This window comes from Microcebus murinus, chromosome 8 (assembly GCF_040939455.1).
Source record: "Microcebus murinus isolate Inina chromosome 8, M.murinus_Inina_mat1.0, whole genome shotgun sequence".
Lineage (NCBI taxonomy): Eukaryota > Metazoa > Chordata > Mammalia > Primates > Cheirogaleidae > Microcebus > Microcebus murinus.
Window position 1 is genome coordinate 58,076,527 of NC_134111.1, and position 26,747 is coordinate 58,103,273.

The following is a 26,747-nucleotide window of genomic DNA, read 5'->3' on the forward strand; positions in this document are numbered from 1 at the left end:
ATAACATATGCCATTTATTTTTGTTCTGCATAAAAAATGCCTCATGATACTAAAAATAATTTTGTTAATATATCAGTCTAATCCCTTGTCAGGGTCCTCTACACTTTATCAGTATAGCGCTAGCTATAGTTACCAAAAAATATGTATTGTTTTGTGCCTCTGGATCTTTGCATAGACCCTCAGCTGGAAATGTATTTTCTTGCATAGAAAATGCCCTTGCAATACTCTTTACCACAGTTCAAGAATCATCTCTTTTAATCAACTCTTTTATCCCAGTTAGAATGCCCATTTCCCCATTTAGGGCCAAATGTATTCTGTTTAAATTTCTATTGTCATTCTCACATGGTAGTCACAATTATTTGTTCAGTTTTCTTTACCCAGCTGTAATAGATTTAATAAACTTATTGAGGACAGTGATTATGTCTTATTCATGGTTATACTCCTCATGAAAAAGAGAAGCTCAATATATGTTCAATGAATTCATTGAGGGAAAAATGTATGGAGGAATGAATCAAAGAACAAACAAGCAAATGGCATATGCGTGCATGCCTTCAACTCCTAGGAACACATTGTGCCAGTAAAGTAAGAAATGCAAAGAAATATAAGATGGGATTCTTTCCAGAAGGTACTTCTAAGATGTAACAGCAATGCCTTATATGGAATGTGTACAATGGTTTCTGGATAATATATTTTAAAGAAAGAAGGCTTTTCTTTTTCAAAAGTGTAGTTTGTTATAAAAGTCTTTGTAAGTTGAAAAAAGTATTTTTTTAAGAAGCAGCACTCTGTACTTAAAGAAAATTCAGCAGCCAAAATGCTTTGCTACTGCATGTGTAGGTGTAATGAAAACAGTTAGCTGTCTGGTTACACTATCTTTGACTTCTCACTTTTAGTATTCAGAGGTTGACCTGAACTTAGCTGTGTTAAGTTGCTGGCTCCACAGGAAACCACCTCCCTAACTGCTGCTTGCTGCTTTCTCTTTAGCCAACACCCAAAGCCACTGTCGGATGTCATGGGGATGAGACTTCACAAGGTAAGTGCAAAGAAAACAGGAACAAATGCCTTTTTAAACAGAATTTGGTGAAGGCATTGGCCCAAGAATGACTGGAAGCACCGCCTTGCAGGGATCCCCATTTGGGGTGCAGAAGGGACAGACAGCCCTGGTTTATATGGAATCATATATGGTGTGAGGGAAACATTAATAAGAGATCCCAGGTTCCCAAATGACCTATTGGAGACGGAAGCAGGTTATGCCGTCTAGACAAGAGGAAATGCTTCACTTTTTGAGGGAAGGTTATCAAAATTTTAAAAGCCAAATGATGGCAAGAGAGTCTAACTGAAATTGGATCTACTGCTTTGTTTTTAGAAGATGTTTTGTTTCATTCTAAATGTCTATCTTTAAGCCCAAGACACAAATTAAAAGTTGATTAAATTAGTGATTCCAAGGAGATGTAGGCCTTCTTACACAACAGGCATCCTCTGGCATTTTTTTCCCATCAGGATTTTTAAACTTGGGGAATCAGTGTCATGTCTAATATTTTTCAATAGTCTCATATGGTTACATGGTTATTTTAAATGAGTGTTTCATAATCACCTAAAAATGCTACAAGTTTAAAATAGTTTTTTTCCTACATTGTAAATATTAGATTATTAAGAGTTCCTTATACCTTTTTCATGAAAAGGCAACATCAACTTTAACAGATATTTGTGGTTCTTGAGCTTCAAGGATTTGCCCTTCCCCTTGACCTTCAGGCCTTCTGTGATTTGTCCAACCTGTTCCCACTGCCCCATGACTTTCTCCCTCACAGACTGTAAGATGTCAACAGTAGAAGATGAAACTAGAAATTCTGAGAAAAGATTGGACAATAAGGATTAAAACAAGCTCCTTTTGTTTTGAAATTTACCCGTGTTATACATTTTTACTGATGTAAGTCACTTTATTATAGTCAAAAGTCAGCATTTTGGCATATTTAAAAGACTGTGTCCTTCCAACCTACAAAAGTCTATCTCTTGTGAATGTCAGGTCTTTTAGCAATTTACTCTGTCCTATACTTTTGTGTTGACACTGCCAATTTGAATTTCCCAGTTCTAGCCCTGAGAACTGTTATTCTAGAGGCCATTGGACCTAAAATTATACTAGTATTTCATTTTTTCCTCAGCCCAGGTTTTTTTGTTTTGTTTTGTTTTGTTTTTTTACTGTGAAATTGTCCTGTTTCCCATTGATGAGTACAATATCCATATCTCTCTGGGTTTGATAGACTTGATAAACTAACAAGAATGTTTGCATTTGTATAGCTTTTATATACAAATATTTTATTCTCCTAATACCCTTTCAAGCTATAGGTAAATTGTAGAAAGAACAAACTCAAATGGCTGACAAACGGCTACATAGACTCTGGAGCCCAACTGCCCAGGTTTATAGACTACTTACAGGAATGTGAATTCTGATAGCCTTTTTGGAGACTAATATAGCAATATCTGTGGATGTTTACTGTGCCATTTTCTAAAGTTCCTTCCACAGGCTACCAAGCCCTATGTCATTCTGGCCCCTCACAAGATGCCTGTGTGAGCCCTCTGCTTGCCTGCTTCCCATGATGCATCAGCCACAATGGTGCTCTGTTTCTTCTCATCACTCTCAGTGGCTCTCCCTCAGAGCTCTTGTGCTTGCTGTACCTTCTGACTGGATTGCTCTTAATCCTTCCTGTGGCTTACTCCCTGAAATCATTCGGGTTTCCAATCAAACATCTCCTCAGAGAGGTCTTCCCTGACCAACTCATCTAAAGTAATAAGTAATTTCTGTAACTTTCTAACACCTTATTTAGCTTCATACAAATATAACATTAGGTTACATATTAAATTCTTGGCCGTCCCCTTTACTCCATGAGAGTGTGGTCTTTGTTTTGTTTACTACTCTATTTCTAGAGTTGAACAGGCACATAGAGGGTATTAAAATAAGGATCTTTTGTGTGAATGGTTTGTGGTAGCAAATGAACAGAAAAACAAGCAAAGAGGGTGTCATTTGTTAAGAGAATGATTGGACGAACTGTGGTATATCAATAACATGAGTATTATGCATGTAGTCACTGAGAAGAATGGAATTAGAGCTACATCATTGAGAGATTTCCAAAAGTCATTAAGGAAGAAGTGCAGATGCAGAAAAATGTACATAATAGGACCCCGAGCAATGATCTACTTATCAATCACCTATCTATCTACACATAATTCCACCAGCATGGAGACAGACAATATTCACCCCATTGTAAGCATTGGCTATCCAGGGAAATTGTGCAGAGTTGAGCAGGGTAAGGAAAAGGACACCAGAGGCTAAAAGTTGGCTAAAAGGGATATAAAATGATTGATAATGTGAGACAGCATCATTGGCTTCTGCTAGATATACTTCACAGCAACTTCACTCAAATCTTTCTCCACTCCCCACCCCTACCATGACTTAGTGTCAAACTCTGATTTCTGGTTGCTGATTTGGCCCCATGAATTACCTTCATTTGGAATTCTGTGTTAATGCTTTGGCATACTGAAGCACGAGTTCTAGGTAGTATACCCATCTCCTCTTTGCCTACCTCTTGGAATCTCTATGCATTCCCTAAAAAAGACATTTGTCTTTTACTGACATACATCAATGGTATAATTTAGGGAGAACATTTAAAAATAATCCTAGTACAGTAAGAAACTGCACCAACCCATGCCAAAGCCATTTTGGACATTATAAAACTAGTTTTAAAACTATGTTTTCTGAGAGAGAGAAAAAAAAAGATGTTTAAGCCCTGAAATTTGGAGAAAAAAATCCTGAGTCTATTTTTTAAATTTAGATTTTCTTTGAGCAATTTCTTCTATCAACATATTCATAAACCAAATTCTTTCCTTTTCTCAAAAAATATACATAACACAAAGAGGAGAAATGGAGGTATTGACAGACTAATGAGTGTAAGAATTTTGAATTTCAGCCAGTGTGGTGGCTCATGCTTATAATCCTAGCATGCTGGGAGGCCCAGGCAGGAGGATTGCTTGAGCTCAAGGGTTCAAGACCAGCCTGTGCAAGAGTGCGACCCATCTCTACTAAAAATAGAAATATTAACTGGGTGTGGTGGTGCCTGTAGTCCCAGCTACTTGGGAGGATGAGGCAGGAGGATCACTTAAACCCAGACATTTGAGGCTGCTGAGAGCTACTGTGATGCCTCTGCACTCTACCCAGGGTGACAGAATAAAATTCTGTCTCAAAGAGAAAAAAAGAAAGAAGCTGAAGAAACTGAACTACCCTCCTCTCTTCTCCCTGAAATAAAAGAATTCTGAATTTCTAACATGCGTGCTTTTGTTTTTACATTTCCCTCAGTTTATGACCATTAGATCATACCACTTTCTAATCATGCTACTATGTGACCGTCCACTTTTCATCAAACCTAAGCATAAAAATATACATTTTTCCTGTTTTTGGCAGTCTTCATTTTTGAAGGCTCCTATGTCATATAAATTTTATATTACAAATTTGTTATGCTTTTCTTCTGTTAATGTTTTGTTATAGGGATCTCATTCATGAGCCTTGTTATATATGAGAAAAACATATTAATTTTTCTACACTACAGAAGTAATATACACTATTTCCTTTCTTTCAGTGTTTATCCTAATAATTTTAACATGCATACATGCAACTTAATATGGTCTACATTTATTATATTTGGCATCCTGTCAGGCATTCAAAACCTAAGAAGACTAAGAAGAAGAAGAAGAAAGAGTTGTCCTCTTCTGACATAGATGAGATACCTTTAGTTCCACCTTGTTTGTTTTCAACCCAACAGATTAGGCATTTTATTGTTTTATATGGTTAATGATTTTGTTTTCTCACCATTCTTTCATGTCTTCTTGTGTTCTAGATCCTACCCTGGTATAATTTTCATTCTTTCCAAAAGACATGCTCTAGAATTTCATTTCGTGAGAGTCAATTGTTAGGAAATGCCTCAGTTACTTTCTTCTTTTAGAAAACGTGTTTATTTTGCTCTTATTATTGAAAGTCTTCAAAATTCTAGGTTGAGAGTTATTTTCTCTCTGTTCAATGAAGTTATTATTCCACTATCTTCTGGGTTTTAATGTTGTATGCATTAATGTAATTGTAGGTGAACTACTTTTTCTTTCAGGCTGTTTTTGAAATCTTTACTTTGCTATTGCTTTTCTTCTCTACAATGTGATTAGTGAATTCTAGTTTTATTAATCCTTCTAGAGATTCACTAGGATTCCCAAATCTGAAGGGTGATAGATATTTTTCAGCTCTGGATACTTGCTTCTTCCTCACCTCTTCTAATTTATTTATCTGAAACTCTTATTAGATTTACTTTATATGTAATTGATTTTGTTTTCAATTTCAATTTTACATTTTAAATACTCTAGTTCTTTTAACAATCTATTGGTAATAGTTGGTAATATCTTAATCATCATAATTTTGAAAACATTTAAAAATTTCTTTAAATATGTAAAACATTTAATTTCTAATCATCATCTTACTATCCCAATAGCTGTGGGTTTGTGGGCTGACTATGGTTTGCTGTTTCTGCTGACTCTCACTTGTGGTAGCTTGTTTTCTCAGGCATCTAAAGATTGTGAATTCATGTTGCTTGCAATTTTATTGGTCCATAGAAGTCTAAATTGTGTCTTTTTTTAAAAAAATTATATTTGTATAAATTTATGAGCTACAAGTATAATTTTATTACCTGGATAAATTGCCTAGTGGTGAAGTCAGGGCTTTTAGGGGATCCATCACCCAAATAATGTATCTTGGACCCATTAAGTAATTTCTCATCATCCACCCTCCTCTCCCCTCACCCTCATCTCAATTGTCTGTCATTCCACATTCTAAGTTCATAGCATGCATGCTTAAATATCACCAAACAGCAACAAATTGCAACCATAAACTTGTTTTCTGTCCTGATAAATGCTGGGCTTTAATGATCACTTGTTTAGGACAGAGTCTTTTGATTATGTGAACTGGCAGAGCTCAAAAGAATCATGTAAATCAATAAAGAAATGCAAATATACTTTTCACTATTCCTTTATCTTTTTTAAGCAGGAATTAAGGGGATGAGCAGTACATAAAGAGCAGTCCATCAGACTCAGGGTTGACCTTTCACCTTCGTTGCTTTACGTTAACTCCTCTGCAAAGTGTGTGTGTTTTGCAGTGTCCTTTTCAAAATTAATGAGCTAGACTTCTTGAATCATATAAGCATGCTGAAAGCCCACATTGTTAGAATCATAGGGGAAGTTTGCATCTGTTGATTAGCTGAGAAACTTGCTTTCACTATTACTATGCAACAGTAATTCCAGTTGTGTTCTGATAAAAGTCAGTATAGTTATTAGACACCAACTCAATAACTCTTGACAAAACAGGTTTCTACTGAAAGGGCTCTCGAATACCTTGGGGTTTTACTTAACAGTAAAGTCTAACATCTTTACCCATTTTGAAATCTTGAAACCTAAAACACATTCAAATAATGTACTTCAGTCTTCATAGTGGAGAAAATTAGTAGTAGAAAATGTATTGACTTACTACAGTGGCCTTTCATCTAGGACATCTAAGGTCACCCCAGGAGAAACTTGAGAGTAATTGAAATGAAGACCTTAGCAGGCTCTGCACTGTCTTATAAATGTGTCTGCCAAGTAGTAAGCTCAGAGGATTATTAATGGACAGCTGTGTAAGATAATGTTCTTTATAAATGTCGCTGACCTACCTACCTCATACCTGTAGTCACTCCACTAAGATTTATAATTTTCTAATCTCATGTTAAAGCCCATGAAGATAATTTATTTCTAGTATAGCTCCATCAAATAATATGAAATAGAGAAAGTCATGTTACTATAAACACAATGAGCTAGTGTACAAGTGTTTTTACACATGAATATGGAAATCTTTAAAATAAGCATTTTTAAAATTATAATTTGAAATCTATTACATATAGCAAAATTGTATATTTTATTTTATGACCTACATATTAGTTATCTTATGTACAAAATTAATTTGAATAAATGCTTAATTTCTGTGCTATCTCTTAATCCCATTCTCTTTTGTATTCTCTCTGTCCCAGTCTCTCTGTCTCTGTCTCTCTTTCTACACATACATATATAACTTTTTCTCTACCAATGCAAACATGGAATTTTTTGATAGAAATTAAAAAATTTACCCATCCTCTTCTCCCACACTTGTAACTTTGACTCAAAGCATACACAAAACAATTTATATAACCAAAACATTTGTACCCCTGTAATATTCTGAAATAAAATTTAAAATTGAGGTTTATATAAAATTTTAGATTATGACAGATATAAATACTAAAATTTTGTTTAGAAGATGCAAAGAAAGTATTCTTAAGAAATAAAAAATATAGTTGATTACTAGGTACAGGCTAATTTTAGTGATTATATAATACACAGATGCAAATTATACATGCTTTATTACTCATCAACTATGACTTAGGTGAATAATTTATTCAGTGAGTAATTCTATTTAAAAATTAAGAGAAATTTACTTTTGTTTCTTTGTGACAATAAGACATATTCTTCCATTAGCAGCATCTACATGAAAAAAGCATTTCCAAAACCTCTGGGTTCCCTAACCACTAAAATGGACCTCTCGGTAGTAATATCTTGGATCTTGTCCAGGGAATTTTATAACTGAAAATGTCAGCATTTTAAGTTGGTTTCATCTATAAAAGTGAAATGTCACAAATGCTGGGAACAGCACTTCTCTAAGCTTGAGTATGATGCTATAAGCTTTGGTAGCAAATTTTTTCTTAATTTACTTTTGTTTAGTTTCAACTAGACAGCATGTTCAATATCAGATTAATGTAGACTGAGCCCTGGCTCCAGACCAAGTGATTTCATACCCTTTCCTATATTTTACTCTCTAATGCCTTTTCCCACAGCTTTTATATACTGCCCAGTGACTGACAACCACAAGTTTATGTATTCATTTGTTTTTCTGAAAACTACCTCTCTAGTAAATGTGTTAAACATTGGAATGAATTGTCTGGTTGTCACTTTATTTGGTAAGGTTTATTCTTTGCTAACAGACTTGTCTATTGTTGAATAGACCTGGCTTCTAAGCTGTTCAGAATTACATTTTTCCTTGACCTGAGTCTTCCAAGTTCAATAGGAGTTAGCCAAGAAACTGAGGTAGGCAAGTGTGTTTTTGGCTCTAAGAGGGAGGATAGTCTTTATTTTATGAAAATGCAAATAATTTAGGAGGCTGGAGTTAAAAACATGGGTGGGGATAAGACTGTCCAGGAAGAGGGTAGAGAAGGAAGAGGGTAGAAAATAGAACCATGCAAATTCACAATTTAAACTGAGAAGAAAAACTCACAAACTGAAAAGGGATAGCCAGCAAAGTAAGAGGAAATAGTATCCCAGAAGAGAAAAAGAAAAGAAAAAAGTGGAGGAGTTGTGAGAAGAATGGAGCCATCTGCGGCATCAAATGTTGCAGTAAGCTCCAGTAACAGGAGAAGGGAGAGTGCTGGGGTCGCTGACTGCTGAGATTTCATGGTGGGCTTTAGAGAGCAGTCTTAGAAGAGTGACAAGGCTGAGAGGGCTGGGAAGTGGAGCCAGTGAGCGTAAACACGCTTCCAGAAGTATTAAATTTGGTGAGAAGCTGGGAGAGACGGAGTGAATATTCTGAGCGGGAAAGAAGGTTGAAGCAAGAGAGGCATTTGATTTTTCAGATTTTGAAAATATAATTCCATTTCTTATATAAATACATGGATTTCATCTGATATGTTCCTGGAGTATTAATATTTAGGAGGTTTTGGGGGCTCTAGCTTTAAGATAACAAAATAGAAATAAACAGACAAAATTAACTTAAATAGCCACTTGAATTAGTTACAATTAAAGTATTATTAATTAATTAATTATAAACAATTAAGCTTAACCAGAAAAATTTACTTATTTTTGAACTCTAATAATATTGATTTAGTATATACTGGCACATCCCTCATAAATATCAATTAAAATGACAATTTCCACATATTCATTTCTGTAAATACTTTATATTCTATGCTTTGTTGATGGCTCACACCATGCATAATGCTGTTAGTTTAACATGTGTTACATATGCTAGCATTTCATAGAAATATGAGACATATTTTCACTACGATAGAGAATTTTGAATGGAAATTTTATAAAGACTAAAGTTGAGGGAGAAAAGATAATTCTCATAAATTAGAATCAATAATAATGATAAATGCTATGAACTTATAAACCTGTAGTCCTACTGGTTCAGCCTGTAGTGAACAAATGACAATCAGGCACTTCAAGCTTGTTGTTGGATTTAAAAAATTTAAGAAAACTGAACAGTTTGTCATGACCTTCTTCATCCTAAACGTCTACATTTTGGTGTCTTCTTGCAGCAGTATCCTAAATTCCTTCCCCTTTCCAGCTAATCTCTCCCTAGGTGATTTCATTCATTCTCAAGGTTTGAAGTGCCATCTATACCTGATGACTACTACCAAATATATATTTCTAGCAAAAACCATTTCTCTAAACTCATGTTATCTATTTTCTCCTCTTCTTCCTCCTCTTCTTTTCTGCCTTCTTTTTTCTTCTGCCAGCTTAATCAAAAAATAATTGACATACAATAAACTACACACATTTAATATGTACAATTTTGTGAATTTTTGATATATGTACTCACCTATGAAATCATCACTACAAACAAAATTATGATCATACCAAAAGTTTCCTCATGCCTTTTATAATTCCTCCCATTCTCCTTGTCCCCTCTGAGTCTCCAAGCAATAAAAAATCTGCTTTATGTATATGTTAATATATTCTAGAATTTTATAAAAATGGAATAATTTGATATAATGAATAGAATGTTTCTATAGTATTTAGAAGGTTTTAGGGATATAGCTACAAGATGACAAAATAGAGAATACAAAATACAAAGATGATAAAATAAACAAGATTAATTTAAACAGCCATTTCAAATCATTTTGCAATCTTTCTTTGGCTTTTTTCATTCAACATAATTATTCTAAAATTCATCCATGTTGTTACATGTATTAGTAAGTTATTCATTTTTATTGCTGAGTAGTAGTATCACATTGTATGAATATACCACAATTTGTTTACCCATTTACCTGTTAGCGGGCATTTGAGTTGCTTCCAGTTTGGGGCCATTATATATAAAACTGCTATGAATATTTGCATACGAGCCTTTGTATGGACATATGTTTTGATCATCTTGGGCAAATACCTAGGAATGGCTGAATCACACAGTAGGTGTATGTTTAAATTTTTAGGAAGCTGATAAACTGTTTTCTAATGTACTATTTTTCATTCCCACCAGCAATATATGAGAGCACTAGTTGTTTCACGTTCTTGTCAACATTTGGTACGGTCAGCATTTAATTTTAATTGATTTCAAGATGGAGATAAGCTATAGTAATCAAGGCAGCATGGTTTTGGCATGAAAATACACAGATCAATGGAATAGAACAGAGTACAGAAAAGCCATATATAACAAAACCACTATTAATATACTGAAAAGGAACAAAATTGAAAGTCATTCCTCTAAAACCAGGAACAAGGAAAGGATGCTCATTTTCACTTTTATTCAACATAGTTCTGGAGTCCCAGCCCAAGCAATTAGGCAAGCGAAAGAAATAAAGGGCATCTAAATTAGAAAGGAAGAGGTCAAATTATCCTTGTTTGCAGATAACATGATCTCATATTTAGAAAAACCTAAAGACTCCATCCAAAACTTACTAGAATTGATAAACAAATTTGGTAAAGTTGAAAGATACAATATCAACATACAAAAATCAATAACATTTCTATATGCTAAGAGCAATCAATCTGAAAAAAATTAAGAAAGCAATCCCATTTACAATAGCTATACAAATAAAATACCTAGGAATAAATTTAACAAACAAAAATTTCTGCAAGGAAAACTATAAAACCCTGATGAAAGAAACTGAAGAGGACACACATACACACACACACACACACACACACACACACACACACACACACCCCACACACAGGAAAGATATCCCATGTTCATGGATTAGAAGAATTAATATTATTAAAATGTCCATACTACCCAAGGTGATCTATGCAATCCTTATCAAAATACCAATGACATTCTTCACAAATATAGTAAAAATAATCCTAAAAATTTTACATAATCACTAAAGACCCCAAATAACTAAAGCAGTTCTGAGGAAAAAGCACACACCTAGAGATATCACACTCCCTGAGATCAAATTATACACCAATGTTACAGTAACTAGAACAGAATATGTATAAAAATGTCAAGATTCTGTGAGTTAGTAGCTAGCTAATGATGAGTCCAGCTCTCCTGAAATATTGAGAATTGATAAGAGCACAGGTAGAAAACTAACAAGTGTGTGTGCTGATTTTTTGTTTGTTTACTCCTGCATGGTTATCTGTCTGTTAGAATGTGGGTTGAGAGATTAGCCTCTCGGACTATTTAAAAATGTGGTATACTTTAATATCTGAAATTTCATATAAAGATTGGTTTCTAAAAGTTTATGATCTAAACTCTTGGCCCTTTCCTTCTCTCAATAGAGACCAGATTGCACTAGCCAGGTCAGAGATAATTAAGGTTTAATTCTTATTCACCTGGGCACACTGACCTTATTGACCAGTTGTGTGTCATAGTTATGCAATATAAAGGAATAGTTTCCACTTTCTTTTGCCTTCCCTACTATGTTGTCCATCAAGTTCTGGTTTCTAGGTGACCTACTTTAGTTTATTGCTTTCCCATTAAGCTTCATTCATTCCATAAATATCTATCATGTTCCAGGAACTAATCTATTGATAGGAATATTGTAGGACACAAAAAAATAAATAAAGATATGTGCTTATGGAGTTCATATTCTAGTAGGGAGATAAACATTAAACAAAATAAACAAGTAAATTACATAGTATATTAGATAGTGTTATGCACTATGGAAAAAAAAGCAGGAAAGGAGATTTAGTGAGCCAGTAGTGGCTTGGCGGATGGGAAGAGCTGCAATTGAAAACAGGGTAATCAGGGAAGGCCTTGCTGAAAACATGACATTTGAGTTAAGATATGAAAGAGGTAAGGGAGAGATCCATGTAGTTACCTAGAAAAGTTTTCCAGTTACAAGGAATAGCAAGTGCTCTAAGGTAGGAGCATTCCTAGAATACTCCAGATGCAGCAAGGAGGTCAGAGGGACTAGAATGCAGTGAGCAAGGAGGAAGTACCATAAGGTGCAGCAAAAAAAAAAAAAAATGTACTAAATAACAGATTATATAGGGCTTTACAGAGCATTGTATATATTTTGGCTTTTACGCTTTGAAATAAGAAGCCATTAGAAGGTTTTAAGAAGGTTAGTGATAGGATATGACAAATTTTAAAGGGTCACGCTGGCTTCTGTGTTGAAAATAGGCTACAGGGTAAATTTTAAAACAGTGAGACCATTTTTCTATCACATAATGCAAAAATGAGTCATAATTTACTAAAGATTTTTTTTAAAGATAGCAATATAATTTTAATCATTTTAAACCAAATTTATACTTTGGTTTACTTATGTCATATATAGAATATATATGTAATATATATTATGTCTTATATACAAATATGTATGAATATTCTCTATGGTATTCAAGGGAAAATAAACATAAAAATAAAAAGGCATCGAAATGATTTAAACCATGAATTTAAAAGAGAGAGTTTAGGAGAAAGTAGAAAAAGTGGACCTGAGGACAGTTTCCTGGTTAGAAGTGTAAAGAGGAAGGGTAGCAATAAGGAGAAAGAAAACTGGATGCAGGTGGTTAGGGACAGATGGAGAAAACAGACTGGTGAAGAAGCAGAGAAGAGAAAGGGAAGAGAAAATCTAGAGAAGCTGCAGTAGTGATCTGTGTAGATTGGCATATGATGACTTGTTGCATTTGGAAGTTAGATGATGGTTGGAAGCCATTGAGAATGCAAATTCATTTGAATGTATGGATAGAAGCCAAATTCTGGGAGGTGAGGTCAAGTTGGGAAAAATGAAGATTAAAGCTTGCCCATAGTCCTCCACAAGTTTCAGGTGGCAGTTCAAATCCCATTCCCCACAGGAAGCCTCAGCGGAGCCCCCTGCTGGCAGGTGCTTCTTTAGCACCCTGTGCTCTTGCTACCATGTCATCCATCAGACCTTTATTTTATTTATTACTTGATTCTGGTTTTCCTGTAAGTGTAAGTCAAGGACCACATTTTACTCTTAAAGCATCTAGCACAGCACTTGGCATATAACAGGGGCTCAGTAAATATATTATAGCATCAAAGCAAGACAAGAGTAGTTTGAGAAAGCTACATGATTATATTTTCAACTATAATGGAATAGTCCAGACACTTTCTCACTAGGATCCTCAAGAGAAGAGAAAAGGAGAATGGTTTGAGGAAAATTTTCCAAATCAAGCAATACAATTACATAAACACAAAAACCTGAGGTATTAACGCCTGAATGTTGAGGTTATGGTAACTGTTAAAATGGAGCAGTAGAGAATAATGAATAAGACAGAGAACCGTGGAATCGGATAACAATGGTTTAAATTTGTGAGATGCGTGATGTTGTGCAAGTTACTTAACTTGTGTGAGCCTCAATTTCCTCCTCTTCAAAATGAAGATTAAAATCTAATAATAAATTTGTCATAAGGATTAAACTTGTGCAAAACTTGCGTACATAGTAAGTGCTCAAGAAATATTATTGTAGCCACTTCTATTTTCTAGTTTACATTTTTTTATTTGGTTTAAAATTGTTGGATTTAATAAACTAAAAAGAAATCTTGTAAATGATACCAGTATATAAAAGTTTTCATGTTTTAGACTTCTTAATAAAGGAGTTGTGAACTTGTATGGGAAAAGAACACTGTCCTGTCATCCAGTTTATTCCCTATATCTGGCACACAGTGTGCACTACATATGTAATTTTATCACCAAATAAATAATAAATATATGAGATATTAATTCTTCTTTTACTTTCTCTCTTTTGCAAGTATTCCTTCATATGTAGAAAATTAAACCATGATGCAAAATAATACAGTTCCTGATGAAACCCGAGATAAGGATGAAATTAAAAGTTTGGAGAACTTAAAATGAAAATACTGAAATAAGCCAGTTATAAGGCAGTCGGTAAGTCTGTACCCTTTTGACATTGCTTGCTAACTCTAGTCCTGATCTGTTAGATAATCACGGTGCAATTGCCCTATCTACCATCTAATCCTCACATAATCTCTGTTGATTATAATAGATAGCTCAGGTGTCATTTTATAAAAATTGAAAAACAAATTGGTTTTGTTTTTCTGCACTGCCACCACCAAAAAGCAGCCCATATGCCTGTCATTAGTAGAACTGTGTATATAATTTACACATAAAGCTATCATAGACTTATCATCCTAGACAGTATGCCTGGGGATAATGTGGAAATTATGCTCTTTTGTGTAACTGGGAAGGTCTCCAAGATGAGTGCCATTTCTTGGAACAGCAGAAGTCTTTTCTCACATGAGCTACATGACAGAGGAGTGTTATACAGCTCACCCATGGATGCTGGCAGCCAAGTGACACCCGAACAGAGTTCTGATTCTGCATTATGTAATTGGAAATCCCTGCAGTGCAATAACTTTTCAATGTGCACAATGATCTAAATTAATGTCTCACTTCTACTCAGGGAGAACTAGGCTGCCAATTATTTCATTTTTTTTTCCTTTTAGGGGAGAGAGACAATTTATCATAGAGAAAATTGTTATGGATGTTTCTGCATGTGTATTTTGTGCAAGGACATGTCTGTTTTGTGCTGTTCCTTTGTTTTTCTGCTCAATCCTGAGAGATGTGTGAGCTTATATATTTTAAGGCTATTTGTAAGTGTGTGTGTGCGTGTGTGTGTGTGTTTGCGCTTGTTCATTTGCTGTGAAGTACTAGGAAGGTGCTTTGGATATTATACATATTGCTTTTGCACATAAAGCATGGTTGCTTAGTAGCCATACTATGGAGATATGCTCCCTTAGGCAATAGCTAGTCTTATGGCAGTTACAAAGATGATGCCTTGGGTTATTTTAGAATTATTACTGTTGGACTTGTTGCCTGTGACTCTCTCAACTTCCTGACTGTGTTTTCCTTCCTTTCCACTTGAATTCAAAGGTATTACTACTTTTTGATGTAATTTCTCATGAATGATTTTTTTTTATCTATGGCATTTTCATAATAAAAACATGTTTCAATGGAAATTGTTTCCTTTGGTTCATTTTCAGTGTTATATGTTTTATAGTAATACTAAACAAGGGCTTTTACCTGGAGGGAAAAAATACTGGTTATTAAGAAATTGCCATTTTCACTGTAGCCTCATGACTTCAGATGTAGATGGACTCTTTTTACCTGCCATTAAGATATACTTGGTTTCTTCAGAACATTTCTAAAGGGAAATGTCTTTACATAAAAACATGTACCTGGGCAAGGAAAGAGAAGAATTTATGTTTTATGGAAAACCAAGCTATTCCTCCATAACTTGCAAAACTTCTAGCTCCACTGCCCTCATCTAAGCTTCCACATTCTCTCTCTTGCACCCCGGCAGCAACCTCCCAACTGGTTTCCCCATGACTATGACCCCCTCTAAATTGTTCTTCACGTGCAGAACTCACATCAGATTATACCAACCCCTTCCTCTCCTCAAAACTGACCACAGACCCATGCTTAAAATTTTTTAATGGCTTCTTTTTGTTCTAAGGATAAGAACATACATGCTTCAGCACAGCTTACAAGGCTCGGCTCCCTCTTCCAGTCTCAGCACGTTCGTTCACTCCATGCTTCCCCTTCTCTGAGCTGCCATCTCACCTGCCTCTTTCCAAGCCTGGAAAGCGCCAGGCTCCCTCTTACCCACATGTAGATACTTGAACATTGTTGTTCACACTTTTTACTCTCTTAGCTTCACTCTGCCTTCCAATATCAACTCAGTTATCACTTCCTTAGAGAAGCTTTCCCTCACCAACACAATTTGTTCTTTCCCCATAGAGTTATACTCCCATAGCACTGGGCTTTTCTCTTTTACATCACTGAATGCAGATGCAATTTGACATTCATTTTGTGTAATGACTTTGATTAATATTTATCTTCCTTAGTACATGAAGGCAGAGATTTTGTTTATTTTTATTTATTTTAAAATATTAAAGGGGTACAACTGTTTTTGTTACATGGATAGCTTTTATAATGCTTAAATCAGAGTTGTTAGTGTAATCATCACCCTAAATAGTGTTCATTGTACTCAGAGGTTGTATTTATTTTTTGCTTGAAACTTTGTATCCCACAACCTAATATAGTGCCTGGGTTGTGGTAGGGTTTCCATAATTTTTTTTTTTTAAGATAAGTGAAAAAATGAAGTCACATGCTAAGAATTTGCAATAAATCTTTACTAAGTCTGTTGTGATTGTTTAAGACTAGAAAGTATGGCCATTTAAGCTATTAAAGTGCATTTGAATTTTTTTGGGTCAGATAATTTGAGTAATCAAATTGAACTTGAAAGAGGGGATCGCTGTGATTTCATTTGAATAGACTCTGTGGGCCAAGTGCCTTGACTCGTGAAAAAAGACCAATCTGGGATAGACTCTAATTCTAATCTTTTTGGTCTTTACAAATACAGATTGGGAATTGGTCAGCATGCCCAAAATGCCCATGAGGAAATACATAGTCATATTGTAACAACAAATGTTTATCGAGTTCTTACTATGTGTCAGACACTGTGCTAAGTCCTAAACCTATAATAACTCATTTATATCCATGGCAGTCTTCCGAAGTGTTGGTACTATTATAACGCATATTTCATAAATGAAGAAACTGTAACAGGTTAAGTAACTTACTGGAGGTTACAGAGTTAGTTGGCGGAGCTGAGAGATTTGTAGGATTCTAGAACCTAGCTCTTGTATTGCCTAATTAAAAAAAAAAAGTTAGCATGTTTGTATTTTGTCTAGCAAGTAGGATTAGGAAATGAACATTTTCTGTTTTGTCAAATAAATATGAGATACATACTTTAAGAATAAGTGCAGATTTTTTCTCTCTCCCAAATATAAATATTATCTGTATTATATTTCCAAAAATATAATGAAATAAAAGTTAAAATGCTATCCTGTCTTATTTAAACTCACTTAAAATTTTTTTCATTTGTTTTAATCTGTTATACTATCTTTGGTATTAAAGTTCAGGTATTATTAATAATATGAATACCTTACATTTGTGTTATCATTCTATAGTTTATTAGGTGTTTTTGCTTATCTACTGAATTAAATTCTCCTGAATACTTCATAAGATAGGAATTATCTCCATTTTTAACACATGAAGGTGAGAGTTAGTGCTCTGGAGCATACAGTAGATGGCTAAATCAGGGCTAAACCCTGGATTTTCTGACTTTAAGTCCAGCACCCAGGGTTCATATTCACAGAACCCTTCAATTATACAAAACCTATAGGACTATCTGCTTGCAGGATAAAAGTTCACCTGTCAAGATACACTTGCACAAACATATTTACTTTATATATCCTTTATACATAAGCATTAGTAATTATTTGAAAAGACTGCAAAAGAAATATGATTAACATCATTTTTCTTCAGAAAATGATACTCATTAGTATCATGATTTCTAGTAAAAAATGATCTCAAACTGAGCTTCACATTGCTATTTTCTTATTGTTAGCTGCTGGGAATAACAATAATATTAATACCAAACATTTAAATAGATGGTAAAACAATTAAAATGGCATTTTGTGATAGGTCATATTATTAAGGCATAAATGATGGAGTTTTTAATGCAATAGTTATTGCCTTTGATTTTCTGAAAGTCTGTTTTCCAAAAGCTTTCATTTTAATCTTGTTTTGTTTACAGCAAAGCATTAAAACTTTCTTCAGCATAATATTAGCACAGGAAATGAGTGACAACAGGGTAGCCAGCCTGACCACAAGACCTCCACGTTTTTACTTTGAAGGTCTCAGCACTCGTATGCATTAACACTCTACCCGCATATAGCAAAGTGCAGTGGAAACAAAATCAGAAAAAACTCTCGCAAGTTTGTGGGGTTTTTTTCATATTTGAATAGCCCAAAGTATAGTATGATTCACATTTCCCATCAGGTTTGACTCTTTTCCACAGTGTGTGATATTGGTATGCTGCCATATTGCTTCCATGGCTAGGAAGATGGGAAATTTATGGCCGGCTAGAAGTAGGATAAGGAAATGATTCAATATGTTTTTATTCAAACTTCCGTACATATAAACTGATAAGGTCAGCCAGGAGTTATATTAGTAATTGCAGTTGGTTATCTAAAATCAAAATTACAAGATGCAGCGTACTTGTGTTTTGAGTTGAAAGCTCAAATGTTACGATTGATGTTTGTTTCATTTTGCAAAATACACTAGTTCCTTTTTAATAGTTTTGACCATCACAAAGAAATTATATTGTAGACCCAAAACCTGAATCTTGTTGGACTCTTCCCTCAGTGTAGCAGGAAAGTTTTATCAAATATTATATGTCTCACTTCTGGTGGGGGCTTTGCAACACAATTGTGGAAAGCCTTTGCTATTTGGAGATGGAGAAAACTCAGACACTGAAGAGGACACATGGCATGTTGTAGCAGTGAACATGAGCTCAGAGACCTGGGATGGAGTCCTAGTCCTGCCACTGCTAGCCTTGAGACAGGGTCTTCACCCCTCAGGGATAGGAAACATACAGCTAACGATCCCCACCCTGCCTAATTCCCACTACTGTAGTTGAGCCGCAACATCCTGCGTGAGATGCTTCTGAGAAGCTTTACACCTGGTCACATGGTCTCACATGGTGAGTCACATGGTCTCTCCATCATGTTTACCATTTGCACAGGGACTGACAGATTAACAGTTCCTTTACCTTGTTTCCTAATATCAGGGTGGATGATTCCCCTGTTCCAAAATGAATGACTCAGAAGCATAGATCTGGAAGAACCAGACAATTGCCAATAAGTCTGGTGAGATCAGCAAAATTGTTGTGGTATTGGTGTATTTTGTAAGATATCTTTGTTTTCATTCTCAGCCCTTGTATTAATAGTGCTTTGAATGGTGGAGGTTTTGAGACACTACTGAGGGCTGTTAAGCATTATATAGGATGGTGGCGCTTAGTTGTTAGCCATTACTGGTTTCCTTACCATCATGATGCTATCATTATACTATAAAATGTAGTGTGTTTTTTAACTTTTCTTGAGGTAGAAAACACTGAAGCCAATACCACTGAGGGGTGGTCATAGTAGTGAAATAAACCAGTAACAAGAGTCATCTAACTGTGGTGCCTGTCACTCTTCATCATCATTGGGCAACATAAGAATATATTTGATGTAGCACAGAGTGCCTACTCCACACAAGGACCAAGACTCTTCTCTTTCTCTTTCTTTTTTTTTTTTTTAATTTAAGAATAACATAGTTTTCAAGTAGGTAATACATTCAAATGATTGAAAACCCAAAAAAGTGTATAGGTATCTGTGAAAGTCTTCTTCCCTTCCCTGCCTCCATGTTTAACTTCCACATATCCTTCTCTACCATGACCACAGACAGGCAACCCCTGTTACAGGTTTCTTGTGTATTCTAACAGAGATATTGTTTATAGCTGCAACCGAATATAAATATACATATATTTTTTTTTTCTTAAAAAGACCCACAAGTTTTGGCTCCTTGATAATTTTTACTTAATGTAACTCAAGCTTCCTTTTTTAGGCAATACTTGCCCACATGATTGTGTGAGATTATCCCTTGGAAGGGTTGGTTCTAGTTATACTTCTGTAACTTTCCACAGTCTTCCTTAATGAACTGAGGAAAACATGGTAACTGTTTTTTCCAAAAGTTGAGCAAAAAAATGAAAAGAGTTATTAGTATAGTTTTTTGAGGATGAGTCCTCCGAATACACGCTCTTTGAACACCTTGCACATCCTGTTAAATGTCCTTTGTGTTTTCTAAAGAAAATTATGTGTATGAATATATTTTTATCTCTTCCAACTCATCACAATGCTGCTGATGTAACGATTTGATATTTAAGAAAATCACAAAGATCTATTGAATAGTTAAATTTGTCTTTAATATATATCTAAGTAAAGTCTTTAGCAAAATTTGTGTTCATCACAGCTAAAATACCCAGGCATTACCTGCCTGTCTCTGTTTTCTGGAGAGAAATCATCAGGTTTATCTGGGTTTGTCTTAATTTATCCAGCACATTAGCAGATTTCCAGGAGAGTCTAGCATAGCTTCCTTTACTAACGACAGAAAATAATAGTTTAAACGTAATTTATAAAATACAGAATTTATAGTTCTAAATAACATTGAAGGTACATTATATATAAAATTATTTAATATTTATTAAATATTTAGTCATTACAAAGTCACATACTGGTCATGAATACTGTTTCAGATGGTTTTTAGTTATGTAAATTATTTCTCTCCTGACTGTGTAATTACATGATGGACTGGTTTCTAGAGTATCATATACTTAATGTGAGTTTCTAAAAATGCTTTAATCATGTAATTGCTAGTTTATCAAGTAGAAAATATAGGTCTGAGAACACTATCATTATGTCATTATTTTCCACAAAAGACTGTGAAACACACTGAAGAGGCCATTATGAGGCAAATAACAGTTTTCTATGGTGTCTAAATTTGCAAGGATTAAAAAAAAAGACTAGTAAAGAAAATGCCTAAAGGTAAAGAGCTTTAAATCTAGCCAAGCAATTAATATTGTGTCTCTATCTGTGAAAAATCAGTCCAGACAAAGGAAGTAAATAGATAAGACTAGAACAATGAAGCTCAGTGAGTGACACTAATATTTAATAATTAATTCACAAAATTCTATGAGAAAGCCTAAAGGAAATGAAATAAACTTGAAACTTTGTATTTGCATTAGTGTTTAGTTGCGTTATGCTTATGCTAGTTAATACTAAGTGTATCATGTGCAAGTATCACTGAAATAGATAATCATTTATATTCACTTGGTCTAGAGCCAGTAGGAACAGAGTCATATAATCTGGAATGGCTAAGTGGTTAAATTCAAATCTAGTTTTACAGAGCTCAAAGACTTAAATGTCTTTTTGATTCAATGAGTAGTCATGGGTGAGAAAATCTGTTTATTTGCAACAAAATCTAGTAAAGTCCAACATTAAAACTATTCCACTTGCTGGTTTAGTGTGAGAAGACAAGACTCCTAAAAAAATCTTTCTCAATATATTTCTGTTACACACACACGGCCTTTCATATGTAAGGGTCCCGTAACCCTGTATTCAACCAACCATGGATAGAAAATATTTGGAAAATATAGAATAATTGCATCTATACTGAACATGTATAAATTTCTTCCTGTCATTCCCTAAACAATATAGCATAACTATTTATTAATACATAGTATTTACATTGCATTAGCTATTATGAGTAATCCAAAGATTATTTAAAGTATTAGGAAGAGTGTGCGTAGGTTAAAACCAAATGCTACATCATTTTATACAAGGGACTGGAACATCTATGGATTTGGGTATCTGAGTGGGGTCCTGGATACCTGCACAAATTCCGGGACGGAGGACTGTGTGTTTATTACTACCTTGCCTGCATTTAAAATGATCACAGCTACAACTCTGAGCAGCAGAAGGAAAGCCAAAGGTGGCATGTTGGATTTATAGAAAAATGAGCATGTTGAAGGTGTTTCTATCTTGTGGTTTCAGTATTAGGTAATTCTTTATTCTCTTACTTAGTTTGTTGATATTTAGCTATTGGATCTAGTTTATGATCAATATATCCAGATGATTTATATCTCCATGCAATAAAAGCATTTTTCCCCATAAAGTAGTGATTTAAAAAAATTAGATTGCTAAAACACTACATTTTGCTAATTAATCCTTTGATTTTCTTTCACCTGTCAGAAGGAATTAAGACTAATATTCTAAGAAAATGATAAATTTGTAGTTTACTGAAAGGATTGAAAATTGATTCACTTCTGGACCTTTGGGTCTCTCAGAAAACGCTGCAACTCGATGGAGCCTGTTAGATGGAGACTTCTGCGGCTCATGCTGGAGCAGTGTAGGGAAGTGATTGAGAGTCTGGGATGATGGGTCACGATGCCCCATGCCTGGGTTTGAGTCCCTGCTCTGCCTCTTACCTCTCTGTGACTTCAACCAACTTACTAAGCCTCTCTGTACTTGTAAAATGGGCATGGCATTATTAAGTATCTCACAGAAAATTAAAGGCATTATGTGTACCAAGTGCTTAGAAGTCAGGGGGCACATGGTCTACACTCATTAAATGTGATCTTTTCCTTGTCTTCCTCCTCAGTGCGCTCCCCTGTTCTCTGTATCTGGCTTTCGCTCTCCCTACTATGCTCTCTTCACAGTTCTGTGATTCTCTTTTTCATCAAAACAGTAGGTACTTAAAATATATACAGAATTTGTTTTAAAAATGTCTCTGCCACTTAATAGCTGGGCAATCTTGAGAAAATTCTTTAATTTTTCAGCCTATGTTTTTCATTTTGTAGGACTCTGCTTTCTTGTGCAGATCAAATGATATATTAAATATGAAAATACTTCAAAACCTGCAAAGTACAGTATATGATTAGAGTTATAGCTTGAAGTGGAACTCTAGAAAGGCAAAGATCATGACCTTGCTCCTTTTTTTAAATCGAAGTTATGTTTTTCATTTGAATAGGTTTTTTTTAAACTGAAAAATACAGAAAAGCAGAAAGAAGAAAAAACTCTATATTTCTTTTACTCAAAGATAAATATTGTTAACATTTTGATGTATTTCTATTTATTTTTCCTTCCATGCATTTTATTATATTATTTAAGGCATATAGTAGGAATGTAATTTGGTATTGATCATGTCTTACTTTAATTTTTGGATATTGCTAGCATTCCCATACTAAAATTTAATTCAAACTATTATTCTTTACACTTATACTTACATACACACGCCCACATATGCATGTGTAAAATATATATCTCACAAAGAGGATACATGAGTATTTTATTTGTGCCACGATGTGGGATTTTTCTGCTTGATTTATGTGTTTTGTTTTATTTGCTTTGCAGTATAATATATGCACAGCCTTTGCCTTACACTTTTATGTGATGAAGACTTTTACCCTTCGATACTAAAAACTATCATAAGAACAGCCATCTTTTGCTTTAATCCTATCACCAGATCAGGTATCATTTACTCAGGTACTTTATAAACAATCAAAATGTTCTGTCCTCACGTATATTGTTTGTCCCTATCCTTTAATTGTAGGAGGGAAAGATAGCTATGAAAATTTGAGGTTGAAGAAGAAAACTTGACAAAACTCTCAGCTTTAAGAATGCAGAAATTTTTCTTTTCTTTGGTTTTTGTTCTTGTTTTGTTTTGTTTTATTTTTCAGAATTTTATGGGGGTACAAACGTTTCGGTTACATGAATTGCTTTTGTACGGTTTGAATCAAAGTCATAAGTGTTCATCACCCAGATAGTGTGCATTGTATCCATCAGGTGTGAATTTACCGATTCCTTCCTCCCTGCCACCCACCTGCTTGATTTCCATGGAATTTTACTACCGTATGTACACATGAGTGTTGATCTTTTAGTTCCAATTTAATAGTGAGTACATGTGGTGTTTGTTTTTCCATTCTTGTGATACTTTGCTTAGGAGGCTGGTCTCCATTTTCATCCAGGTTGTTACAAAATGTATCAGTTCACCATTTTTATTTAATGGCTGAGTAATACTCCATGGATACATATACCACATTTTATTAATCCACTCATATATTGATGGGTACTTGGGTTGTTTCCACATCTTTGTGATTGTGAATTATACCGCTATAAACAAAAATTAATTCACAATGGATAACAGACTTAAACCTAAGGCATGGAACTTTAAGAATTCTAGTTAACTGTCTTTAAATTTGGATGGTTCAGCTGAGCTTACTTTCAATATATTTATTTTTTTTCATTCAAGAAATATTTTTAAGTGTCTACTAGAATATTAGATATTTGGATTTAAAAATAAAAGAACTCATGAAGTTTCTGCCCTCCAGATCACAGCGTAATGGTGAAGACAGATACACAGATAATTAAAATGCAACACGGCAAAAGCACAGATAGTGTTCAACATAGGTTATTCGAACATCCAGGAGAAAATGAAATGTAGTATCACCTGAGACAGGGAGGGAGAGCACAGTTTCAGAGAAGGATTCCTGGGGAGGAGACACCGAACTGTCTGACTATGAGAACTTAGGTATAATGGAAGTTGGAAGAAGACATATGAACCAAACCCTGGAACCCACAAGCAGCATGGTGTGTTAGTACTGTATTGTTGGTGCATAATCTCTGAAGTGAGAAGACTGGATATTGTTCTAAAGAGGAGAGGGGAAATCACTGGAGAGTTTTAAGCCCTCACCTTCCATTTTAGAGAGGCTACCCTGCTATCCCTGTGAAGGATGGATTGAGGGACACCATCAAGCATATAGAAGAGTTATGTTCTATGTCATTCTAGAATTTCCTCACAGAAGATCTTCAGAAAATTAATGTGGAAAAGTCTAAAAATAGTTCTGTCCCTTTCATGTGATAATTTTGCTCTTCTATGTAGACAGAAAAATATAGTAGACGGATAACTGGAAAAGAAAGCCCTCCACGTGTGATCAAGGGGGACATGGAACCTATGTTCCTTGGAGACCACATGGTGAAAACTGCTTAATCATTGTCACTGGAGAAAGGTGTCTTTAGAAGCAAAATGTAGATTTAAGTAACTCACGTAGAGGTCACTCATTCAGTCAACCCAGAAATCCAGTTTTTACTTTTTATCAGAAGTCATTTATGTTTCCAATATTCATAATGAAGAAAGAGAGAAGATACATGTATGGAATGGTGAAGTTAAGATGGAAGAGTCTGAAATAAGAAACAATGACTTTCACTGATCACAAGGGATTATAAGCTATTTTACAGCCAAAAATTTAAGTAATTGCATAAGAGCAAGTACAGATTTTGTTAATAATGAAAATTATAAGGCAAATCTAAACTGGGGGGGGGGAGAAAATCCTCGAACATTTCAAGTATTTACTCATCATTTTTTTCATGTGTCCCACACTTCTTCCAGATTGCAAATTAAACTGTGTCTTCCCACTTAGACATACTTTCTATCTCTTGGGAATGAAATGAATACTGTGATTCTTCATTGCTCAATGGTAAGTCAAACAGAGCAGTTTTAAGATATTAAAATGCCTAACTGGAAACTCCAAGTTTCCCTCAGCCAGTAACCCAATGATGATGTGTAGCTTATAGCCTTTTAAGGAGTACTATTACTTGTTACTACTGTGGAAATTATGCCATTTCTGGGTGGGCAGTATCTATAAAGCCCCATGACCTCTACTCAGTCTGGTTAGTGAGAATTCTTTTAGGAATCACAGTTTTAAGCATGTGCTTAATTTATTTTACACCCTGTTTTACACTTTTTTCCCCACAAGCATTTTAAGTTATATTCACACCTATGAGTAAACTAATGCCTGCATATCTTCTGTGCTTGCTCTTATATTTTTTTCATATATATTTTTCTCACTAACTGCTAACTTGGCTTCACACTTAATTTTTTCATACCAGAGCTCATTAGTTTTACTTCCTATACTCTGCCTGCATCACTCCTGGATTAAGCCCCATGAGACAGCCTGCTCCACCAAAAGCCATGCAGAAAACAATGACATTTTTGTTTGAGGTACCATACTACTAAGGAATGGTGTAGATTTAAAAAAGGAGCTCATTCCTGGCAAGTTAAGATCTCAACTTAAAAAAAAAAATCCAAGCATCAGCTTATATAAGGAAAGTTTCAAACTGTGAAATTTCAATTTCTAATCTTTTTCATCTATCACAGAAAGTGCAGGTATATTTATCAAACCCACATATATGTACATCTATGCTGGTGCATGCATGTTAAAAACCGAACAGCCTTTTTCAAGCTGATTCTTTAAAATGTTGTTGCTTCAATCTCCTTTATTTCAATGCCATGTTTCATCAGACTATGTACTTTTATCTGGCAGAAACAAGTTGATCCTGTCAAAATATTAAGTTAAACTCATGTGCTTTGAAAGTGAGTTAAAGGGCCCACAAAGAAAACACATGCTGCTATTTCTAACCAAATGTTTATAATACGTAAAACATGAGTGTTAGAGCTATTTATTAAAGTTTTATCTTCTTTAACACAAGAACAGAAAAATTTAAGCTGTATAAAGGTATACAACAAGGGTTACTATTCAAAATACTTAGTGACGAGTAAAGCACAGGCAACATCCGACTTTAACAGACACACGTTACTTCCCTGTATACTGTTCTGGTGCACACCATTAGCTCACTGTCAGAAGCAAAAAGTAGTAACACATTTGTTTTGCCAGCGGGTTATTATATTTCCTTGTTATCAAACCGTGGCTTAACATCATTCTCAAGAAAATGACTAAGTTAATAAGTGAAATCTTATCCTAATTTTTCAATGTAATCAAGACAAGCTGCCTTAGAAATTATCTCTTCACCTACTATTGCCTGAAATAATTAGTCATAGTTCTTCTAGAATAGCATAATCGACAAGGTCATTATTAGACTGAACTGTGTGGAGAAGTAATCATAATTTGAGGTGCTACATAGGTCTGGTGTGAGAGTGTTTTCAACATATGATATGTGATTAAAGTACACTGACTCACAGTGTTATAATTATCCTTACAAAAGCACTTTAGTGCTCAAGA

General features: G+C 34.6%; 1 long non-coding RNA gene across 1 annotated transcript in view; it reads left to right on the forward strand.

Moving 5' to 3' along the window:
* The first annotated feature begins 714 nt into the window (after nucleotides 1–714).
* LOC105883006 (uncharacterized) overlaps nucleotides 715–26,747 on the forward strand; it is a 32,465-nt gene continuing 6,432 nt past the window's right edge. The window contains exons 1-3 of the long non-coding RNA XR_012920582.1: nucleotides 715–1,030; nucleotides 14,017–14,152; nucleotides 25,118–25,205. This is a non-coding gene — a long non-coding RNA (uncharacterized LOC105883006). The remainder of the gene's footprint in view (nucleotides 1,031–14,016; nucleotides 14,153–25,117; nucleotides 25,206–26,747) is intronic.